Raw genomic sequence first — 12,371 nt, 5'->3', positions numbered from 1 at the left:
TGTTGTGTCTGTCCCTCAATCCTCTCAGCCTTGTGCAACCGAGAAAGTCTCTACTTAAATTGGCTAACCACACAGAAGGGGGATTTGCCTTTTACACCTGCATCCGTGCTGCCGATCCGTTCTGTGGAGTCCGCTTCAGATCGACTTCATTTCTGTAAACTGGTTCTATGAAAAGTTTGTTGGGCCAGTTAAAAAAAAAATAAAAAAAAAATAAAAAAATTCAGTGGATTTGTGTACACTCAATATTGTAATTTGTGGGAATTATTATATATTTTTGTATTAATATACACTCTAAAAAATGCTGGGTTGTTTTAACCCAATTTTGGGTAAAATGTGGACAAACCCAGCCATTGGGTAAAAAATTTAATTTAAAAATGTAACCCAATGGCTGGGTTTGTCCATATTTTACCCAAAATTGGGTTAAAACAACCCAGCATTTTTTAGAGTGTAATTATATGTATTACTGTTTATTGTAATTTTGTGGATCAATGACAAATTAGAATTTCTATTGTATTCAATCCTTATGAGATTTAAAGAGTGTGTATATTTAATTATCTTTAATCTGTCATGTTAGTAAGTGACAGAACTTTGTTCAGTGCACTCTAAAAATGCTGGGTTGTTTTAACCCAATTTTTTGGGTCAAATATGGACTCAAACATTGGATTAAAATGTAACCCAATGGCTGGGTTTTTCCATATTTGACCCAAAATTGGGTTAAAACAACACAGCATTTTTTAGAGTGTGAGTTGCTAATTTGACAACCGATAATCTTAATCTGATTCATGAATAAATCCAGTTAAAATGATTCATTGAAAATGAATTCCACAAACATTAATGATAATACAAATATCTATACACTCTAAAAAATGCTGGGTTGTTTCAACCCAAATTTGCGTCAAATATGGACAAACCCACATGTTGGGTTAAAATTTGAAATTACATTTTTAATCCAGCATTTGGGTTTGTCCATATTTTACCCAAATGTGGGTTCAAACAACCCAGTGTTGTTTAGAGTGTAATAGAGAACCTTAGTGATCCGTGATCAAATCAAACATCACTTCTTTAGTACGCTACCATTGAAAAGTGTGGATTAATTATGAATTATTATTTAAAAAAAAGACTTTACCAATGCATTTATTTCATCAGCATATTAGAATGATTTCTGAAGGATCATGTGACTCTGAAGACTAAAGTAATGGTGTTGAAAATTCAGCTTTGATAAGTTTAACATTTAGAGTTCTTTAAAAATGTAGTAATATTTTATAATATTACTCTCTATACTGAAGTTTTGATCAAATATATGCAGTCTTGATGAGCAGAAGAGGCTTTTCCACGAATCTAATTCTTGTGCTTTGATTTAGTGCTTGAAGAGCAACTTTTCTTAAACCCAATCCTGACAGGCTCAACCCAACCACTTTTTACTTTGCTAGTCACCGAGTAAATGACCTATATGGAATTGTGTGAACACGAACAGCAAAGCTTGTATTTACACCCAACCAGACACTTTCAAATCCTGTCTGATATCCCAGCAGACACCGACTCGTTCTGCCGCCTCATAAAGGCCAGCGAGTGGATCATCTCCGTGGGCCGGTGACTGACCACTTTAAATCTTCATGCTCATTGGCAGATGAGTCTTCATCTCTCTGTAACAGACCTTTGCATTGTAGCACCTTACTCTGTCGTAGGGCTTAAATCACGCTTTGCTGTTTCTCACGCAGATTTTTCAGATGCCACATGTCACTCTGTCAGCATATCCCATGATTCATTACTCACAGGAAATGAGGCCTGTTCTTTCTATGGTGTGATCAGCATGATGATGCGTTTGGAGTGTGGGGTTGTCACACAATCAAATCCACTTCAAGTCAGTCGTGGCATTGAGGTCGTGCTGAGTTTGAAGCGCAAAGCATTGAACCTTTTCATAACGCCACAGAATAAAGTCACCTTATGTGTACTTTCTGAAAATGGAGATAGACTGTAGGAAAAATCCATTTTGTGGATGCAGATGGAAAATGTCTATAAGCTCTGTTCCAGAAACTAGTGAGCTTCCCATGTAGGGGGCGTTTTTTGTCATCATGATGCTCTAAAAGGGACTGCCTTCAAAGATACCTTGTTTTGCTGAGTTTTTTAAGACAGCATTGCATTTATCATCTGTGATCAAAGCAATTCCTGAATGCATTCTGACATTTTTCATCCAAGATGGCAGATTATTGCCTTCTTTCAAAGTGTATTTATATTTCATTCAACCAATATAGAATGAATCATTCAGTATTTGTTTGAATTAAATATAAATATAATTTTAAATGTACTTTTTTATGTGTGCTGCTTTTTAGAGTGTTATAGAATACATGCAGATTTTTAAATAAATTAAAATAAATTGAGTCAAGTTTCCATGTGAGCTTCTCCAAATAAATACCTCTACCCTGTAAAGAAAGATATGTAAAATAATGGTCAGAAAAATCTTAAAATTTAATAAAAAAAGAAGTAAACTGAGTGAACACGAAGACAGACGATCAGGATCAGGAGTCTGACATAAGCAGTGTATACTGCAACCATAGATTTCCATATTAAAGGTTATGTCTCGTCCACGCTGTCGACGCCTGCACCTGGCGGCCATCTTGTGACAGGCTCGCTCACTCGTAACATTGTGTTTTAATGGTGCATGTACTTTTTAAATAACCATAACTTGCAGTTGGTTTGCTATAAACGTCAGAGATGTAGTTACTGTGTGAATAATAAGGGTAAAAATAAATAATCATCCAAATTTATAGCCACGTTAATAACGTTTGTATTGCGCATATAATATAAATGCATTCTCATCCTAGGGCATCATATACGTGACACTTTTGACATTGCGTCTAAATCTGATGCACATGGCATCCTTTAGTGTCAATATAACACACTTCGGTTTTGGGTAGGTTTAGGTCTGGGGTAGGGTTAGGGTTAGACCACTAGGAGGCGCCTTCTGCCCCATATATATCTGCGTCTCATATTGACGCTAAAGGGTGTCGGATGTAGACGCAAAAGCAAAATAATTAGAAGAATAATTAGGGGTTTATCAAACCCCATTTATATGACCAAAAAGTAAGATAAAATTCCGATATATTTTAAATCAATGAAATCTTAGCAGACTACTTATACAAAATGCATGAGTTGTCAAATAACTACCAAACATACGTCTTAGTAAGATGATATTTAAATGCTTATTTTCATGATCAAAGATCTGTAGTTTTTTTAGTGCGGCCGGGTGAAAAACAAAGCAATGCAAATGCAAAGCAATACATTGATGATTAAGAGATAAATTAAGAAGGCTGATGGATCATGTTTGAAACTTACATTTTAACATGATTTTTTGCTGCATGCATAATCAACTAAACGTAAGTATCTTAATGTGAAAGTTATTTTCATGTTTACTTTATACAAATCAGTAAAGATATCACAGCAAAAGACACATGAGCCACAACCAACCCGATCTCACGGGAATTCGTATGAATTTTACGAGGTGGCTAATTCGTAACCTCACTCGTACGAATTAGTGCGATTTTGCTAAATCGTACATATTTTACGATTTAGCCAATTCGTATGAATTCGTACGAGTGACCCCGCCCCTAAACGTAACCGTCACGTGGGTTTAGACAAATCGTACGAATTCGTACGAGTGAGGTCGTATGAATTAGTACGAATTAGCCACTTTTGAATCACTCGTACGAATTCGTATGAATTGGTCGTGAGATAGCGTAGCTAAGTGTAGAATTTTTTTTACAATTATACTAAACGCCGCAAATCAAAGGCATGTAGACAATAAGTTTTTCAGAGAAGTTGAAACTCAAATACAGTTGTTTACAGCACATGTGTAAAGTTAGGAATTATTTATGAAGCCAGCAGAGTCGAAAGAGAAAGAAGTGAGGAATATGATTTCAACATCAGAAGCTGTAGCCTCCTGTAGGTCTGAACTGATAACTAACACTCTTTCATTCTGACAGAGCTTAGATGATCGCTGACAGTTTCAAGTGTTTCATGCGCTGAACAGGGCTAATGGAGCTTTTTAATATTTATTATTCATGAGTGGCAGTTTCATCATTGACTATTTCTTTTTTATGAAGTGTCTAAATAAGAGAGAAGTAGTTTCATTACAACAAAAACACTTCAAGGAGTTTTATGACTGATAACATGTACATATCTCACAAACATTAAATGTAAGAATAAAGCATTCTCTTCTGTCCAGACACACATATGTACAATATATTAGGTATTCCATTTCTGAAACAAACAAAACGCCAAACATAAGGTCCTTTATCATTTTGATGTTATTGCTCATATATTTATCTTAAACAGTAATGACAGTGAAAAACAGAAAGCACCTCAGGAGAGGTCTAAAGAGATGCACTCTCATTTTCTCTCTCTCGCAAATAATGATCTTGTCCTCCCTACTTGTGACCATAGATCTCTGGCTGTTTCTATTTATGATGGCCAGCACTCATCTTAAGAACACACACTCCTACAGAAATGTCAGAGGGCCATTGAGCATCTAAATAAAGTGTGATCCAAAGAGAATAAGCATTAATTATTCCCTTCTCAGCAAGAACTTAGCTAGATCTCCATCTCCTTAAAACAAAGTGTATTAAATACAAAGTCTATTTCTTTTTTGCTGTTGCAATTTGATTACCAGACAATGCACGAATTAACTGATAAATGCAATGTAAATCACAAGTGTCTGCTGAATATGCAGGTGTAATGTCTGGAAAACACTACTTGTATGTTTTGATATTTTTTTTTCATGTAACCTGGTTCGAAGGGGGCCTCTACCAGCCTTTCGAGAACCACTGCCAAGTCCCATGTGGGAACTCCAGGTCTCATCCTCCAAACCTCACGGAGGAAACGTGTGACCAGCAGGGCCGGATTAACATAAGGGCAGGGCTGTGATTGGCTGGAGAAAATGAGATTTGTGTATAATAAAATAACAAGAAGTTATTGGAAAATGTGCCTGACTGACATAATTCACCGCCCGATCAAAATAACTCTACAATTTGCGCCAGAAAGGGATGCAAAATCTGAGTAACGATGAATAGTAAACATCTTGAACTTGAATTAGTGCAACCCCCCATCATGCTTGGTAATTATGAAATAGCGGCTGTAGAACTTTAGTATAAAGTACCATTAAAACATCCTGCAAGTTTCATAGCTTAAAACATCCTCCTCATTATATAAAAAAAGCCATTTATTTAAACAAGCGTGAAAAACAGCTTGTTTGGCTATGGAGGGATTTGTGACATCACATAGGCAAATACATATGCACACTGTAAAAAGTGAACAGTTGGATCAACTTAAAAAAATTACTTCAATTGGTAACACCTAAAAAAATTAAGTTCTCTCAACTTAAATTATCACATTTTCTCAACTTAATTTTACTAGGTCAATCACACTTAAATTATTTGAGTTCACTCAATCCTATTATTTACATTAGTCTGACTTAATTTCACTGCATTCCAACTTAAATTTATTAATTTTTCCTACAGTTGGATCAACTTAAAAAAATTACTTCAATTGGTAACACCTAAAAAAAATAAGTTCTCTCAACTTAAATTATTTTATTTTCTCAACTTAATTTCAGGTCAATCACAGAAGACTCAAATTGCTGGAGAAATATTTATTAACATTAATTCATTTTATACACCATCGGTATTTTTCATATTACAAACTTTGAGAATTTTTTTTACAAACATTTGTTGTGCCAATGAAATTCCATTTACTGACACACTTGTTCCATTAACAGTTTTTTTGCAAAGTTGCCTTTGCACTGAATTATGCTCAAAACTGCATAAGCCAACATATGTATAAAAATAAATATAAAAACATAGTGGTTATGCCCTTAAAGGGTTAGTTCACCCAAAAATGAAGTCATTAATTACTCACCCCCATGCTGTACCAACCCCGTAAGACCTTTGTTCATCTTCGGAGCACAAATGAAGATATTTTTGATTAAATTTGAGAGCTGTATCACTACCACATAGACTGCCGGGACTGGCTCTTGACGGCCCAGAAAGTCAATGAAGAAAATTTTTAAATATTCCATGTGACTACAGTGGCTCAACTATAAGTTTATCAAGCGACGAGAATACTTTTTGTGTGAAAAAACAAACAAAAATAACGACTTTATTCTACTATTCCTTTTCTTCCTTGTTGGCCAGAAATGACACTTCAATGCGATTTCCACGACGCATGCGCGTGAACTGAACTGAAGTAGTTGAAGGAGATCGCAATTCTCGCGCATGCGTCGTGGAAATCGTATTGATTGGTAGTTATACAGCTCTCAAATTTAATCAAAAATATCTTCATTTGTGTTCCGAAGACGAACGAAGGTCTTACAGGGTTGGTACAGCATGGGGGTGAGTAATTAATGACTTAATTTTCATTTTTGGGTGAACTAACCCTTTAAATGAGCTACCTAAAAACAATTAAATGGATAGTTCACCCAAAAATGGTTCAAGTTGCTCCAAACCTGCATGAGTTAGTTTCTTCTGCTGGACACAAAAGAAGATGTTTTGAAGAATGTTGGTAACCAGACAGTTGACTTCTGAATTGTTTGACTGTTGACTTCCAAAGATACAGGAAGTCAATGGGTGCCTTCAATTGCCAGGTCACCAACATTCTTCAACAAATCTTCTTTTGTGTCCAGCAGAAGAAACTAACTCATGCAGGTTTGGAACAACTTGAACCATTTTTGGGTGAACTTTCCCTTTAATCTTTCAAATAGAACCATACTGTATGAGAAGAGCTTTACAGGTAATGCCCTAAATTTAAAGTGAATCAATCAGATTCAAACAAACAACTACACATTCATACTAGACGTATGAATGAACAAATGGATAGTCTACAAACATAAGAAAACAAATTAAACATCCAACATTCTTTCAAACACAGACTAGACATATGCACATTCAAACATTACTGCAAGTTCACTGTTGTCTACTGAAAAGACTTTGAACTTTTAGTGACATCTTTTGCTGTTCAAGCTGCAAGAGAACTTTCTGGAATACCTCGAAAGTAAAACGAAGCGGTTTTGGGTAAGCCAGATTGATGATGTATATCATCCCGAGAAGCAAGGCACAAGCTGATGTGAACGAAGGCAGTTCATTCAAAACTTTAACACCCTCGATGACGACACCTATGTCAGCCGGTGGTTCGTGATGTTCTCCCCCCTCCTTCCGAATAACATACACCGCCATGGTGAACTGCTCCAGCTCACCCTCCCAATCATCTCGCTGCTTATCCTAAAGAAATGTACATAAAAAAAAAAAATAAATAAACATTTTGCAGTCATAACTACAAAACACAAATTTAAACTTTCTGAAAAATCTAAATAGAACATGCAGAATTTCAACTCACAAGGTACTCCTTGATAAGGTCTTGAGGATTTTCGTTAACACTTTAAAATAATGGTCCGTAGTTAACAAGTAGCTATGCAGGAAGTAATAAGTAGTACTGCATTAAAGGGTTAGTTCACCCAAAAATGAAAATTCTGTCAGTATTTACTCAACCTCATGTTGTTCCAACCCCGCAAGACCTTCGTTCATCTTCGGAACACAAATTAAGATATTTAAGATATTAAAATCGCTCCTGCATACAGTCCATAGGCTTCTTGAGGGACTGGCTCTTGCTGTCCCCGAAAAGTCATTAAAGACATCGTAAAAATAGTCCAAGTGACTACAGGGGCTCAATCTTAAGTTTATCAAACGACGAGAACACTTTTGTGCGCAAAAAAACAACAAAAATAACGACTTTATTTCAACTATTCACTTCCTTCTCCATGAGCCTGTAAGTCAGTTAGCGTAGTGTGATTGCGTAGAGCTACGTCACACGTAGGCTCACTATTGGCCGACGCTGGTCATGTGTGTGTGATGCGTGTGACGTACAATGACAGAAACTTACGCTATTAAACTAGTAACCTGACTCGCGCAGAGGGAGAAATAAACGAATAGTTGAAATAAAGTCGTTATTTTTGTTGTTTTTTTGCGCACAAAAGTGTTCTCGTCGTTTGATAAACTTAAGATTGAGCCCCTGTAGTCACTTGGACTATTTTAACGATGTCTTTAATGACTTCGAGGACAGCAAGAGCCAGTCCCTCAAGAAGCCTACGGACTGTATGCAGGAGCGATCTTAATATCTTAAATATCTTAATTTGTGTTCCGATGATGAACGAAGGTCTTACGGGGTTGGAACAACATAAGGGAGAGTAAATACTGACAGAATTTTCATTTTTGGGTGAACTAACCCTTTAACACCGAAGTTAATACTATTAACTAATATGGAAGCAATATTAACTAAGCAGTAAGTAATAGGTAATTTAGTACAAAGGTAGTTCCTTGGTAGGTATTTGATCGTTACTAAAGAAATATATCCTCATTGAGAACTACTTGCGAACTAAGAATTAATAATCAATTAATTACTAAATCACAAAAGTAACATATCTAAAAAGTGAACAATTGTGGGGGTTTTATACTCTTAACATGATCATAACATTTCAGAAGCATGTGCCTCAAATGGGTTCTTTGTGGAAACCAGTTTATGAAGTTTATATATCCCCCCAAATACATTAGCTAGGTTGAGATTGTGACTACTACTCTTGCCAGGATGGACGCATGTTCTCTGTTTATTTAAAACTTAAACATAAAATAATACTAATAAAGACAGTTTTAAAAAAAATAAACCTTAAATAACTAGGAAGTGATGCTGACACTCTCATGATTGGATCAGTCCACTATTATAACTATGTTACAGTAGCTGCCTAAGGAGGACTTCTTTTTAGGACATGAATATAAACATTGATGTTCACTTGTCAAAAACAATTTGTATCTTTAATGAAGAAATTGGCTGCATTTATGTTACAATAAGCGCAAAACCACATCTTCCAGATTACAGTGTTTGTTTGATTATTAGTGCCTCACAGAACCTGTACAGTATGTGTCAAATATAAAATTAAATAACTTGTGTAAACATTGTGGGATGACAAGGTAACGCTTGTAGTTAGTTAGGAGTTAACATGTTTTTCACAAATGATACAAGTTATTTAATTTTATATTTGACACATACTGTACAGGTTCTGTGAGGCACTAATATTCTAACAAACACTGTAATCTGGAAGATGTGGTTTCGCGCTTATCGTAACATAAATGCAGCCAATTTCTTCATTAAAGATGCAAATTGTTTTTGACAAGTGAACATCATGTTTATATTCATGTCCTAAAGAGAAGTCCTCCTCAGGCAGCTACTGTAACATAAAGTTATAGGTCTTTGGAGTCTGAGATATATGTGACTGACATTCAATAGAGCTCATAATAGTGAACTAATCCAATCATGAGAGTGTCAGCATCACTTCCTAATTATTTAAGGTTTATTTTTAAAAACTGTCTTTATTAGTATTATTTTATGTTTAAGTTTTAAATAAACAGAGAACATGCGTCCATCCTGGCAAGAGTAGTAGTTCTCAATGAGGATATATTTCTTTAGTAATAATCAAATACCTACCAAGGAACTACCTTTGTACTAAATTACCTATTACTTAATGCTTAGTTAATATTGCTTCCAAATTAGTTAATAGTATTAAGTTCGGTGTTAATGCAGTGCTACCTATTACTTCCTGCATAGCTACTTGTTAACTACGGACCATTATTTTAAAGTGTTACCGGATTTTCCCCCAGGAAAACGATGAGGGCCTTCAGGACACTCTTCTTTCCGTGTGAATGTTTTCAGTCTGTGAAAAAGCATTTGTGATTATTTTTCTTATTTTTAAAATTCGGAGTAATCTGTAATGGAGAATCAGATTTCCCCAAGGATAGCAAAGGACAAGAAAATATAAACAAAACTTAATTTACAAAACTATAAAAGGTTGTATTAATGACTGGACAAAGTATATACATCACAGAAGTATAAAAAAAAATCATTATTCAGATATAAACACTGATGTCTACGTTACCGTTCAAAACAGAATTTTTTTTTAGGTTCACCTCAAAGAACATACACAGAGAAGTCAAAAATTAAAGATGATTGAATGACTCATAAATGTAAGTACACATTGATGGCCTAAGAAACGAAACAAGCGGTTTGTGTGAGAAAACGAACAGTATTTATATCGTTTTTACCTCGTGTAACACAGCCATGACAAAATGAACTGACGGCATGGGCGCTTCGGTCTGCGCACGCGCCGGAAGTGATCGCTTGCAAGTCAACGTCACTCATTGTTTACACAGAGATTTCAGAAGTTTTACCTTTCACTAAACATATTTAGATATATCGAAATAATCTTCCATTGCATTGCATGCTCTTTGAGGTGGTGACCATAGACCTGCATTATATGACTGATAGACAACGGTTTGACCGAAAAATATCAAAATTGAAAATACTGTGGAAACAAAGACATCTTGGATGCCCTGCCTTGAGGTAAGCTAAAACACACCAAAAATTAATTTCAAAGTGAACTATTCCCTTTAAATCAGCCAGTACTTGTGCACCTTTTACATGCACAATACATGTCACATCATAATCATTTTGAGCTTCAAAATTGGTTTACACTGTATAAACTAAAAAAAGATATTTCTGAGAATCAAAAAAGGGACATGCATTCGGGATGTCATAAGGGTGAGTTGATGCCGATTTTAGTTCTTAATTCTTTTAGTTTTAGTTCAAAATTCTTATTTAGGATAAATTGCAAGTCAATAGCATTAGACAACATTAGATGGAATTTACTCAAACATGTCCAACATTAGTAATTCATATTATCTATTATCAATAGAAGAAATTAGAAATTACTTAAATTAATAGAAAATACTTACCATGTAATGTTATAGCAAAGTGTCGTCCTCAATCGTCAAACTTGAAAAAGCTTTCGGTCATAAGGAGAGAAAAATGTTGTATCATTAGTATTTAACTTAAGTGGTAAAAAATAGTTTGCTACAGGTCAAGTAATTAATTAGTTGTGAAATACTACTATTTTCTACAAAAAAAATCATAATTTTAAAGAAAACCCCGATTTGTTTTCCTGCATGAAACACCTCGAGCTAGGCAAATTAAGCTAGCGTTAAGCACAGGCCACAGATCAGGGAATCAGGTAACGTTAACGTTAATAATGGGCTGACTCCCTGATCAGTGCCCTGGTTAACTTAATGAACTGATTGAGATGCACCCAATGGCGTTTATCACAGACTTTCAGCATCATTTTGGGCGAAAAAAGTCGATGAATAAGTCAGAGCTAACGTTTCAAAGACAAATAAAAGAACAGACAAAAAATAAAACTCAAATATTGTACTGCAGGAATTCAAATTCGAGCATTTTGTCCCGCTCCCCGACCACTTCCCGCCCAAAGCATTTCCAATTTCTCACGCGGCACAGACGGTTATCCTTTTTTAAACTATTTAATAACTGTTACACAAGTCCCAAGATCCAAACTGAACACATTTTTATAAAACAAACGAGTTAAGTTAAAGATAACATCATGTTTAACGTTAACTTGCATAGAACTATAATTCAGTAATGCTAGTTTGCAAACGTACGTTTAAAAATGTGGTTAATTGCGATTTTGTTAGTATTCATGTTCACAAACAACATTCATTAACTCATAAACAACTAAAACAAACGTCCAAAAGTTGCATATTTGAGTATATTAATTAAAAAACAAAACTTCCAACCTACCTTATTCATCCGAGTGCGAAAAAGAAAATGGCGGTCGAGCAGAAAGTTCCAGACAGGCTCGTGCGTCATGACGTCAGCAAAAAAACGTCTGACGCGAGGGTCCTTAAAGGGAAATTACACTTTGGGTGAAAGCGAGATATCTGAGTGTCTGTGAATTTCTATGCGTTCAAGTTGAATGAGTGTACAATAATCAATTACGATTAGGAAAGCAGAAATACGAAGTAAATAGACTCAAATAGTTCTAGTAATCCAACTTACACCCATATTCACTTTTTACAGTGCATGTGACTAAATCCAGAGCAAGACATTGACGTATACACTGTAAAAAATATTTTCAAGATTTGTTATCACAACATATTTTCTTTTGTCAAATCAACTTAATAATTTATTTGGTTGAGATAACTTATTATTTTGAGTTTCTGATGGTTAAATTAATCTCCTTCATTGTATTAACTCACTCGATCAACTTAAAATTTTAATGCAACCCAGGTTACTTACTTTTTTTAAGTTAATCCCTTAAGTGTCACCCCCCCTTTTTTGAATATAGATGAAAATGCACATTTCGAACTTAAATGGTTGTAATTCAAGAATGCTCTGGAATATAGACGTAAAAATGGTCTCGTTTTAAAGAAGACATTTGGCAGATTTTTGTAGAAGTGAAATGAATTAAGAATGTGAAACAGAAGAAA

The 12,371-nt window shown here is 35.1% G+C and overlaps 1 long non-coding RNA gene across 1 annotated transcript; it reads right to left on the bottom strand.

The window, feature by feature from the left end:
• Positions 1-9,595: 9,595 nt before the first annotated feature.
• On the bottom strand, positions 9,596-11,853 carry LOC148977282 (uncharacterized). The gene is made up of 3 exons (XR_016169822.1): positions 11,683-11,853; positions 10,827-10,876; positions 9,596-9,748 (listed from the first exon to the last, which is right to left on the bottom strand). It is a non-coding gene; the product is annotated as an uncharacterized LOC148977282 (long non-coding RNA).
• Between the last annotated feature and the right edge of the window lie 518 nt (positions 11,854-12,371).

Source organism: Pimephales promelas, chromosome 10 (genome assembly GCF_988280905.1).
Source record: "Pimephales promelas chromosome 10, fPimPro1.hap1.1, whole genome shotgun sequence".
NCBI lineage: Eukaryota > Metazoa > Chordata > Actinopteri > Cypriniformes > Leuciscidae > Pimephales > Pimephales promelas.
The sequence above is the reverse complement of the archived record's forward strand: the minus strand, read 5'-3'. Positions and strand labels throughout refer to the sequence as shown.